The sequence below is a fragment of the Jaculus jaculus genome, chromosome 8 (genome assembly GCF_020740685.1).
Source record: "Jaculus jaculus isolate mJacJac1 chromosome 8, mJacJac1.mat.Y.cur, whole genome shotgun sequence".
Classification (NCBI taxonomy): Eukaryota; Metazoa; Chordata; class Mammalia; order Rodentia; family Dipodidae; genus Jaculus; species Jaculus jaculus.
Genome location: NC_059109.1, coordinates 139,932,062 through 139,944,627, shown reverse-complemented (window position 1 = coordinate 139,944,627; position 12,566 = coordinate 139,932,062). Strand labels below are relative to the sequence as shown.

At 50.0% G+C, this 12,566-nt stretch overlaps 1 protein-coding gene across 2 annotated transcripts in view; it reads right to left on the bottom strand.

Moving 5' to 3' along the window:
• Osbpl2 (oxysterol binding protein like 2) overlaps positions 1-10,538 on the bottom strand; it is a 47,487-nt gene extending 36,949 nt beyond the window's left edge. Inside the window, exon 1 of one of the 2 annotated variants that reach the window (XM_045157374.1) lies at positions 10,465-10,538. The gene's annotated coding sequence lies outside the window, so the exon portion shown is untranslated. Of the gene's footprint in view, positions 1-10,070; positions 10,169-10,464 lie in introns of those variants that run through there. The other variant, XM_045157375.1, reaches the window with a different exon arrangement.
• Between the last annotated feature and the right edge of the window lie 2,028 nt (positions 10,539-12,566).

Genomic DNA, 12,566 nt, shown 5'->3' with positions numbered 1-12,566 from the left:
CCTCTTCAGACTTTTTTTCTTCCTCTCTAACTCTCTTATGTTTCTTCCAGGCCCACCATGTTAGCTCTCAGAACACATGGGTATATCTATTTTCCTTCTCTTGATTTTGTACTTCCCTAAATAAATATAATAATTTAATAATTATCCTTCTCAGTCTTATTCAATTCTTTGGTTAAAAGCAGACACAGCCAGGTGTAGTGGTGCACACCTTTAATCACAGCACTCGGGAGGCAGAGGTAGGAGGATTGCCATGAGTTCAAGGCCACCCTGAGACTACATAGTTAATTCCAGGTCAGCTTGGACCAGAGTGAGAACCTACCTCAAAAAAAAAAAGGTGGACACTAGCCAGGCATGGTGGCACACACCTTGAATCCCAGCACTTGGGAGGCAGAGGTAGGAGGATCACTGTGAATTTGAGGCCTGCCTGAGACTACATAGTGAATTCCAGGTCAGCCTGGGCTTGAGTAAGATCCTAGACTGAAAAATCAAAACACAGGCACGAACTAAGGGTTTGGGATTCAAGGACTCCCCAGAAACCCTGTATCATAAGAACCCAGGTTTGATTCCCCAGGACCCACGTAAGCCAGATGTACAAGGTAGTGCATGTGTCTGGAGCTTGTTTGCAGTGGCTGAATCCTTAGGGCACCCATTCTCTCTCTCTCGCTGAAATAAACAAGCAAACAACAAAAATATTTGGTAATCCCAGTATTTGGGAGGCAGAGGTAGGTGGATCTCTGTGAGCTCAAGACCAGCCTGAGATTACATAGTGAACTCAAGGTCAGCCTGAGCTAAAGCGAGACCCTACCTAGAAAAAAAAAACTTTTTTAAGCAGCATGTACCTACTACAATGAGAAGTAGAGCCAGAAGAATTTGAAGCTTGCAGGCTAGCTAGACTGACATTCATTTGTAGCAGCAAGACACCCTGTTTCAAAACAGGTAAAAGATACAAGGGTAGTCATGAGCCCTAGGGGTGTAATGTCTGCTGCTGTCTGGCTAAAAGTATGTAGTATGCTCACCAAACTGCCCAGTAAGCATTTCTCTTAATGTTCATACCCTTATATTAATGCTACTCTCACTTTTGGCTAGAGAACCTTCTCTTTTCAGATGGCAGTGACCTTGGGATGACTCAGAAGGCACCACAGTGCTGAGAGGAAGTGACAGGAGTGCTCAGCACTGAAGCATCTCTTTCACACCTTCCAAGGCCCAGGGTCCATTGTGGAAGAGGTGGCAGAAAGAATGTAAGGGCCAAAGCAAGGGTAGGACTCCTTAGAACACTTTCCTCCAGACACAAAATGTCCTGGATATCCATGACCTCACAGCACCTGACACTACCTACATAAGACCTTCATAATAAGAGGAAAAGATGAGGACACCAAAATAAAAGGAGACTGATTAGGAGGGGACATGATGGAAAATGTAATTTCAAAGGGAAATTGGGGGGGAGGGAGGGAATTACCATGGGATATTGTTTATAATCATGGAAGTTGTCAATTATAAAAAAAAATTAAAATTAAAAAAAAGTTAAAAGTGCTGAGTGTGATGCCTGAACGTCCAGGTCCCTGCACAGTAAGGCTCCCTCATTTCAGCCTGGCTTCAACAATTAAGACACCTCTCTAGCCCCACATTTTTTGTTTTAATTTTTATTTATTTATTATTATTTTATTAACAACTTCCATGAAGATAAACAATATCCCATGGTAATACCCTCCCTCCCCCCACTTTCCCCTTTGAAACTCCACTCTCCATCATACCCCCTCCTCCTCTCAATCAGTTTCTCTTGTATTTTTTTTTAAATTTTTTATTTATTTATTTGAGAGTGATAGACACAGAGAGAAAGACAGATAGCGGGAGAGAGACAGAATGGGCGTGCCAGGGCCTTCAAGCCTCTGCAAACGAACTCCAGACGCGTGCGCCCCCTTGTGCATCTGGCTAACGTGGGACCTGGGGAACCGAGCCTCGAACCAGGGTCCTTAGGCTTCACAGGCAAGCACTTAACCGCTAAGCCATCTCTCCAGCCCTTCTCTTGTATTTTGATGTCATGATCTTTTCCTCCTATTATGATGGTCTTGTGTAGGTAGTGCCAGGCACTGTGAGGTCATGGATATCCAGGCCATTTTGTGTCTGGAGGGAGCATGTTGTAAGGAGTCCTACCCTTCTTTTGGCTCTTACATTCTTTCCATCACCTCTTCCGCAATGGACCCTGAGCCTTGGAAGGTGTGATAGAGATATTGCAGTGCTGAGCATTCCTGTCACTTCTTTCCAGCACCATGAGGCATTGAATCCCAAGGTCCCAAGGTCACTGCCACCTGAAAAGAGAAGGTTCTCTACCAAAAGAGAGAGTAGCATTAATATATAGGTATGAACATTAAGAGAAGTGCTTACTGGGCAGTTTGATGAGCATATACCTTTAGCCAGTCAGCAGCAATTACACCCCTAGGGCTCATGACTACCCATGTTTTAAGTTTTCAGTATCAGGGATGTATTCCCTCCCATGGAACGGGCCTCAAGTCCAATTAGAGGGCAGTTAGTTTCCATCATGATGGACGTGCCACTATTGCACCCATTGGCTCATTTGGCCTAGCTGACAAAATATAAGGCTTGCAGTGTCCACTGTTGAGTATCTTCACTGCCACATTTCTTTTTTAATCAGAGAAAAAGAGAGAGCGAACTGGCGTGCCAGGGCCTCCAGCCACTGCAATCACACTCCAGACACGTAAGCCACCTTGTACGCATACGCAACCTTGCGCACTGGCATCACCTTGTGCATCTGGTTTATGTGGGACCTGGAGAACTGAACATGAGTCCTTAGGCTTTGCAGGCAAGAAACTTAACCTCTAAGCCATCTCCCCAGCTCCCACATTTTTTTTTAAGTCTTTTGAGATAGGGTCTCACTCTAGCCCAGGCTGACCTGGAATTCACTATGTAGTCTCAGGGTGGCCTTGAACTCATGGTGATACTTCTACCTCTGCCTCCCAAGTGCTGGGATTAAAGGCGTGTGCCACCACGCCCAGCTCCTTTTTTTTTTTTTTTTTTTTTTTTTGAGACAGGGTCTTAGTCTGTAGCCCAGGTGTAGTGGTTTGGTTCACATGTCCCCCATAAACTTCGGTGTTCTAAATGGCAGGCTCCCAGCTGATGGCAATTTAGGAATTGGATCCCCCTGGAGGCAGTATATTATTGGGGGAGGGCTTAAGGGTATTAAAGCCAGTTTTCTCTTGCCAGTGTTTGGCACGCTCTGCTGTTGCTGTTGTGTATCTTATGCCGGTGAGGACATGTCCATACCATCACACCATCCTTTTCTCCTGCCATCATGGAGCTTCCCCCTTGAGTCTGTAAGCCAAAATAAAACCTTTTATCCCACAAGCTGCTCTTGGTCGGGTGTTTTCTGCCAGCAATGTAAACTTAACTGCAACACTAGGCTAACCTAGAATTCACAATCAGTCCAGGCTAACTGCCAATGCACAACAATTGCCTTGCCTCAGCTGAAATTACATGGGAGGTGCCTAAGGCCATTTTTGAGCTTAAGAATCAACTCCAAATTCTATTTCTAACATGGAAGTATGTAAACCAGCAATACTAGCAAGAATCAATGTGCCGGGCTGGAGACAGCTCAGTGGTTAAAGTGCTTGCCTGCAAAACCTAATGACCCAGGTTCAATTCCCCAGTACCCACATAAAGTCAGATGCACAAAGTAGCACATAATCTGGAGTTCCTTTGCCATGGCTAGACACCCTGGTGCCCCCATTCTTTCTCTCTGTTTCTCTTTGTCTCTTTCTGCTTGTAAATAATTTTTTTTTAAATCAATGTGCCAAAGCCACTACACCAGCCTCTAACAAAGTTTCCATGATGGGCCATGACAGGGAGGCCTTGGCCACCAAGGCCACCTAACTCAAACTCTCCAACTTTAAGGAATGATTCTCCTACCAATAAGCTAAAGTACGTGGCAAGATGGCAGCCCCAGAGGGCTAGAGGAAATGAAGCAGGGAACCTTCGGCCCTGCATAGCCAGGCCAATGCTGGAGGCTGCAGTAGTACAGCCATGGCGAACTCCAGAAGGCCAGCTCAACAGGCAGGATGAGGTAAGGTGGCTAACACAGGTGCTTTTATTCTCCTTCTACGGCGCCCAGTGGCTCTCCCACCCATACTGAGCTAGCCCAGGGGAAAGACCACGCCTGAGTATCTCATCAAGGCAGAAGCATAGTGGTTGTTATTATTATTATTTGGTTTTCCGAGGTAGAGTTTCACTCTAGTCTAGGCTGGCCTGGAATTCACTCTGAATACTCAAGGTGGCCTCGAACTCATGGCGATCCTCCTACCTCTGCCTCCCAAGTACTGGGATTAAAGGCATGTGCCACCATGCCTGGCTCCCACAGTGGTTATTTTTATAGAATCTAAATAAATTTAGAATCACAGAATCTCTTTCACAACAAAAGCCTTTCTGAAAGAAAGAAGCGCACGTGAGTAGCTGGCTGTCTTTGGCCCAGCCAGCAATGGTGGGAAGATATCAGGAGTACTGTACTGGACACTGGATTCTTCTTTAGTCATACACGGTTAACTCCACTTTGACGGACAAAATAAATGGGCTTTATGTCGCCCATTCCCTCAACTGTCACAGCACTGCCAGGAGCAACACAGTGCAGCCAGAGTCAGATGAACACTTAATGCTGCTTATGTGAACACTGGATTTCAACTCTCCATACACACACACACACACACACACACACACACACACACACACACACATTAGTTTTTTGAGATAGGGTCTCACTCTAGCGCAGACTGACCTGGAATTCATTATGTAGTCTCAGCGTGACCTTGACCTCACAGAGATCCTCCTACCTCTGCCTCCCTCCTGAGTGCTGGGATTAAAGGCGTGCGCCACCACACCCAGTTTTAATATATATTTTATTTTATTCATTTGTTTATTTATGTGAGAGAGAGAAAGAGACAGAAAAAGAGAGAGAATGGGCACACCAGGACCTCTAGACACTGCACACATGAGCCAAGCTGTGCATGGGTATTAGAGAATCGAACCTGAGTTTTGGCTTTGCAGCCCTCAGCTCTCCATTCTAACCAGCAACAATCTGCACCTGCTGAGCAAGTGCTTGGCCATCAAGGAACACTTTGAGTTTATTAGGAATCCAAGCAGGAAAACAGGAAGTGTCTAGACTTGAGAAAGGGCAGGGAAGCCACAACATTAAACACCTGCTGTGTCCATTCTCCTCACCAGCAGGGGGGCCTTCAGATGCTGACAAGAGGTAGCCTAGCAGGGCCCTTAGCTATAAGCTCTGGTGGTGGGGGGGTCCCTGAAGGGGGGAGCTTGGGGCCCATGGTCCATGACAGAATCCCTCTAGGATTATTTTCCACTAGATCAAACTGCTCAGCATCGCACAGCGAGCACCAAAAACACAGCACACACTTGAAGAACACCATGCATGTTATCTTATAATCCAGTGCAACACACTTCAAACACACACGAGCTCAAGAAGTGCTTCTGCACAAGAATGTTTAATCAGCAGCATTGTCCTGAACACAGAAAAAAGCCCTTCAAGGGCCACTCCGGAGTGGGTGGGAAAGTCCTGAATTGGCCTCCCCAGCTACAGCCACTGAGACAACAGAAGAATCAGGCAAGTGGCCACCTCCCCACCCCACCTTGCTGCATCTCTGATCAAAACCCACCGCACTGGCAGGAGACCACTGCTGCAGAACCCGACAGATGAACGCTGCGGCACAGGGGATAGGCTGGGACATCAGGTTTGCTCCCTTACCCTTTGGCTGGCTTCCTCTCCAGGCCCTAACTCATCATCTTGCCCAACTTCACCCACAGGCCCCTAACAGGTTTTACTATGCTGAGAAACTTGCCACTAACCTGCCCAGGTCACTCCCAAGGACTTCCGGGGCTGGGTGGGAATGTGTGTTCTCACAAGCTCCCAGGTTTGCTCATGAGGACTTAGGACCAGCTCCTTCTGCTCTCTTCGCCCTCACCTGCCTGACACCTCCTGGTTGCTCAAAACTAAGCCTAGAACACTGGCTTTGGACACTGGGAGAGGCCAGCACCAGACTGGAGCACATATGGGAACAAGATAGGTCATGGATCTGACTCAAGTCCTTGGAGTTTCTGGAGTGGCCAACTCCCAGCTCACTTATGACGCCCACTACCCTCACCCCTCTGCAGGGTGTCCTAGCACCTGCATCACACACTTATCATCACACATAATAGGCAGATGTCACTTGCAGCTAAGCACAGTGGCACAAGGTATCAGGCAGCAGTTGGTCCTTTCCATGATCAGCCTTTGACCAGTCATGTTCAGTACATCACTCAGTGGCACATCCAGTATGCCACCGCAACCTTCCCTCCATGTCTTAAAGCAGGCTCAGCACAACCTTCCAACAGACCGGCCTCCACATGTCATGAGAGCTCCCACGCCAACCACAACAAGGCACGCACTGGGCATCCTTGCAGACCAGCAGCCCAGCCCTTCGTGGAAAAGTCTGCACAGACAGCAAAAGGCTCTTGTACCCTCCCAACCTAGCCAGGGTCAGGCACTGGTGGACCCCAATCGGGGGTTCTTCACTCTCCACCCAGCTCTCCTGGGTGGACCATGAGCTCCAAGTATATTCCTCAAAATTAACCAGGTAGGAATTCTTATGGGTAAAGACAAAAGCAAGCACAAAGAGAAAGATGGGGAAGTATGGGACAATAGTCCCTGAAATCTAGTCTGTTCCCAGGCTTACTCCAACACTATGCCCAACTCAGAGAACGCAGTACTTGCAGAGGTAAAAAGTGGCACATGCATCTGGAGCTCCATTTGCAGTGGTTAGAGAACTTGGCGTGCCCCCTTCTCTCTCTCTCTCCCTCTCTCCCTCTCTTGCATGTTCTCTCAAAATAAGTAAATAAATAAATGAATTTTTTTTTTTAAAAAAAAACACTGACTCAAAGACATAGTGCTTTGACATTCTGCCAAGCAACCCCACTTTGTTTTCTGAATTTGGAGAGAAGTGTCACAAGTTCACAGACACTTTCAGTTAAGCCACTTAATCGTGTCTATGAACAAGAGATGCAGGTAGGACTGAGGAAGGCTCACTTCTACATTGACATCTGAACATGAAGCAGCAGTCGAATGAGGCTGTGGCACCAACAGTGGAATATGGTAGTGAAACACTGAAAAGGCCAAACCTCCACACAGCACCAAAAAGCTCACTTGCTACACTGGCCACTGAAACTAGTGTCAAGCCAGAGCTTCAAGGTCTAACTATAGCATTTAAGGATTTTTCATCATTTCAGACATTCACTTCCTTCAACCTGCATGTGCAGAAGTCTCGAGACTAAACCACACACAAAACACTGAATCAGATGTGCCCATCCAAAGGAAAGCAAGTGCGAGCAAGAGACAGGTCCCACACCACAGTGCTGCCACAGAGGCCCACAGCTCAGGAGCCAGGGGATCCTTCTATAAGTAGGACACCCACTGGATGGCCTTCAGTCCATGGCAACTCATTCCAAACCAAATGCAAATCTGCCTGGCAAAGGTTCCTGGCTCTCTCCCCAAACGGCACCTGTGTGTGGTGTTAAGCTGGTGTCGGACTCACCTCAGGTAACCTGAGGGCCTACAACAACCTACATTTTATTTTCAGCTACAATTCCTCACAGTAGCCCATTCTGCAGGCAGACTTGCTTCCTGTCAAGCAGCCTGGGTGAGAGCTGGAATGCAGGAGCTCTAGCAGCAGCTTCCCCACAGCCTCTCATACCACCTTGGGAACTTGCATCAGTCACTAGAAGACTGTCACTACAGCTTTCACCTAAAGGCATCTGCCCCACACACCTAATGGCTGCTGCAGCAGAAAAACACAGAGGAAGGACTCCAGAGAAGTTAACTGTACAAAAAAAAAAAAAATCCCCAGCACTCAGAAGCATCACTGTGAGTTTGAGGCAAGCCTGAGACAACATAGTGAATTCCAAATCAGCCTGGACTATAGTGAGATCCTGCCTCAGGGAAAAAAAAAAAAAAAAAAGGCCATGTTTGCCACTAGCTGAATTTAGTGAGACTTCACAATCACAAGAGCAAATTTTAAATTTAAAGCAACATCCAGGTCTCATTTGCTATTATTTCCAGACACACACAGACACAACATGAACTTTAAAAATCAGTGGCACTTCTTAAATATTAAGAGAATACTGAGCCAGGCATAGTGGTGCAGGCCTATAATCCCAACACTGAGGAGGCTGATGCAAAAGGACGGCAAGTTCAAGGCCAGCCCAGGTTACAAAGTGAGGAAGAAAAAATAGGAGAGGAGGGGAGAAGAGGGGAGGTAAACGGGGAAGGGGAGAAGAGAGGAGAAAGAGGAGACTATGATGACTAAACTAGAGAAGAAAAACATTCCATATAGTTACCCTAATGACAAAAAGTGTCTGTCAAAACTTGTGGAGATGAAGAACTTGTGACTTGCAGACCACTCCTGCCCCTCCTCCACACAGTGATCTCACACCACCACCACTAGCTAGTCCCAGAGGGAGGTACTAACGGCAGGTAAGTATTTCCACACATCTGATATCCAGATGGAGAATGACTTTATTTCACAAGAAAAGAAACTGTTTTATAAACCCTTAGATTCATACACACACACACAAAAAATATGACATGAGCTGCAAGACACAAAATTCCCACGCATAGCAATACATCCTGATTATGTTTTCAACAAAATTGTTAAGTGAAAATCTCATGAACTTGTCTGTTTTGTTTTGAAACAAAGTCTCACTCTGTAGCCCAGGATGGCCTGAAACCCCGAGATCTTACTGTCTCAGTCTCTTGGAGGCTGTAATTATACAAGTCTGGGCATTAGCTGGGCAAGCTAGGCATGATGGATCACGCCTTGACCCCAGCACTCAGGAGGCTGAGTGAAGAGGGTAAGCTAGCGTGGGCTACAGAGAGGACTAGAGTGAGACCTTGCTGCAAAAACAAAACAAAATCTCGGCATTAAAAGTATATGGGGTAATGTTTCAAAATGTGAATTTGGCCCAGAGAGACAGCTCAGTGATTAAAGGTGTTTGCTTACAAATCCTAACAAACTGGGTTCGATTCTCCAATACTCACATAAAGCAGGATGCACAAAGTGGCACATATATCTGGAGTTTTGTTTGCAGTGGCAGGGGCCCTGGCACGCCCATATTCTCCCTCTCAAATAAATAACTATTTTTAAAATGTAAATTGACACAAGGCAAGGTGCCACACCTTTAATCCCAGCAGTTGGGGAGCTGAGGTAGAAGGAGCACTGTGAGTTCAAAGCCAGCCTGGGAAAACACAGTGAGTTCCTGGTCAGCCTAGGCTAGAGTGAGACCCTACCTAAAAAAATAAAAAAGTAAACTGGAGTCACAATGACTAGGTTAAAGTCCTTGTTCCATAACTTACTACATAGTGAGCTGTAGTAAGTTTCCTGACCTCTCTGTTCCTCAGGAGTAAGGACAATGTTAGTACCTGTGAGGCAGACTGCTCTGAAGCTCACACAGATAAGGTAACTGTAAAGTGTTCCTAATAATTTAGAAAGAAAGATAATTGTTAAATATTATCAACCCTGAGATAAGACCTGTTATTAACAGGCCATATGCGAGGCAAACAGGAAGGTGAGTTCTACTGAGGACACGCAGCCACCCATTTCCTCATCGTCATGCTTTAAACAGCATGGGTGGCACTGGGAGGCGATAAAGGACAGGCCCACTCGAGGGTCCTCCTGTCAATGGGGACAGGGAGAACCTGTTGCATGTCCTGAGCCCAAAGCAGACTACAGTTCCATCTGCTTCTCTTCTGAGTAAAGCAGATGTCGCATGCCACAGACAGGGAACTGAGGGCAGGAGAGGGGATGGTAGCAGTTAGGAAGGGCCTCCCCTCTAGAGATCTGGGTACTGCACCAGCCACAGGGTACCCCACAATGGAGCTGACAGCTCAGCATCTCTGGCAGCATGGAGTCCTTCCAGCAAGCAGTGTTTGTGGAATGAGCGGGAAGGCCTCCTGGGAAAGGGCATAACCCCAAAGTTGGTCCTGACCCCCTCGGCACAGCTGCTTGCCTACTCCAACCTACTTGCTGGGCCCACGGCTACCGGGGGAGGGCAGGCTTTGTGGGTGGCTGACGGTGGCAGCTTAAAGGTGCATTCTTCTGCAAACCCCGGCTTCAGCTGCAGAGAAGACACCGCAGCAGTGAGACCGGGTTAGCAGGCGCGGTCCGCGAGGACAACAGGAGGACGCGGCGCGCGGACACCCCGCCCGAGGTCCGCTCCCGCCCGCCTCTCCGCGCACCGCGGGCCTCGAGGCGCCCGCAGGAACCCACCCGGCCCCGGCCGGCCAGCGGCGGCCTGCGGGGCGAGGCCGCGGCCCAAGGTCCCCAACCTGGAGCCGGCTGCTGCGGCCCGCCGGCAAGTCCCTCCTCAAGCCCGCCCGGCCGCCGCGTGGCGCCGGACGCGCCGAGGCCCACTCACCTGAACGCGATGCCCCGCAGCGCCCCCGCCCCCAGCCCGAGCCCCGCGGACACCCGGGCGGAAGTGCGGCCCGCGCCTGGCGGACCGACAGCCGGCCGCGCCACTCGCCGCCTCCCGCGCCAGTACGTCAGCCACGGCCAAGCCAATCAACGCCCGGCCCGCTGGCCGCTCCGGGGGCGGGACTATGCTGCTGGTGTCATCGGGGCTGCCTCTCCTCCCGCTCCCTGGAGGACCCGCCCACACGAAGGAATGACTGTGCTCTTGACCAATCAACCTCGGGGAGAGGCGGGGTTATGCAGATACTGACCCCTAGAAGGGCGGGAGGGAAGGAGGAAGGGGCGTGGCCGCAGGAGGGTAGTTTACAAACAGTGAGTCAGGTGGCTGGGCGGGGCGCTGCCGGGCGCGGCGAAGCTCAGTCTGGACTCCTGGGGCTGTTTCCCACGGTTATTGGGACCAAAGCAGAATAATGCCACCCCACCCCACCCCCACCTTTGCGTGCCACTCGTCGCTCACCAAAACCTGGGACCAATTTATTCCTCCAGCAGCCTTCCTGGTGGTGTCTCATTTGACGCCCTCCAGGTGCCATCTGGCCTGCAGTGGCTCCTTATTAGATCCCGAAGCTCTGAGGCCACACCTGTGGTTTGCACCCTTGTCAGCTTTTGCCTTCAGACAAGTGGGCGCATCTCTCTCTGAGTTTCCTTGGCAGCTGGGGTTCCCCTACCCTTATCCCATATGTGTGGAAGGTCTGGTTGGAAGACCAATGGAACGCCATGAACACAGGTGGCTACTTAGTCACTGGGTTGGGGTGGGCATGTGCCCCTGCTCTGGCCACGAGGCTCAGCCCTGGGAGGATGTCAGACCACAGGGAGCTGGAGTGTAATGCCTCCTCAGAACCGAGTTAGGTGAGAGGATGATTGAAGTCTGGGGCTGCTGGTGGGCGTCTAGCTGTGCAGAGAGGCGCACAGGAAGGAAGCCACAGCAGATGCTAGTGGGTCACCGGAGCCTGCTGCACCTAACGAGATCTGTCCTAGTCTTTCCAATTACCTGAACAAACACCTGTCCTTTTATGCTAACCCATGACCCCACAGCGCATGCTGAGGGCCCCGCTCAGGGATGCCTCTGCAGAGCCTGGTCCAGGACCACACTCCCTCCTCAGCACTGTCTTCCCACGTCCAGCACAGCAGGGTGCACACACAGGACAGTGCTAGCAAGGCCAAGAGCACCTTGCTGACAGGGGTGGCCTTGGCTGTCTCTATGGCCCCCTCCATGGATGCTCCTGCCCTCTACGGGGGCAGCACGAGTGGGCAGGCTTCTGTGATAGGGAGGATCCTGGCTCACTGGTGGCCTGTTGTCAGTAGCACTGGGGAGACGTGCAGGGACTGGAAAGGAGCCCCCTGTGCACACAACTCCCGAAGAGAGAGATGAGGGAGGCGGGCCTGCTCCGAAACAAAAGCGTTGCCATGGTTACCGCTGAAGAAAGCGACTCAGCCAGCTTAGGGAAGGGTGCGGCAGCCAGCCCCCCATCCAGGACAAGGACGACAGGCTGGTTGCCACGGAGATGGCCCGGCTGACCAGGCTCTGCAGCTTCCTAGGGGGCCCAGCCAGGGCCAGCTTAGGGTCCCCAAGATCCATCATCTGCCATACCTCCCCCCATCTGTAAGACTGGTCCTTGTGCAAGGGACATGTCCTTGAAGAGCTCAGCTTATCATGTGCCCTTTGACCTTGAGCTCCAGGTCCCCCACCAACACCACCACAAGCTCAGGCACAGCGACCAGACAGGCTGAGCTGGCTGTCTGTCCCCAGCTTTGGAGTGGGTAGATTCTGTTCTCAGGTTTACCTGGGGCAGGGAGAGGACGCTAGTCCCCTAGCCTCAAATTCACCATGTAGCCAAGAATAGCATTGAACTCCAGGCCCTCCTGCTGCTGAGATTAAAAGCTTGTGCCGACACCACACCCAGCTCTCTAGCCTTTTAACATATGTAGTACCCACCCAAGGGTCAGCAGCTGCCTTCCCAGGTCTGGTCCCTGGTGCAGGGTCGGTTATGTAAGCCTTCCTACACTGGAAACAGGGTTTCTTGGGATCACTTCGGGGTGCCTTCATGA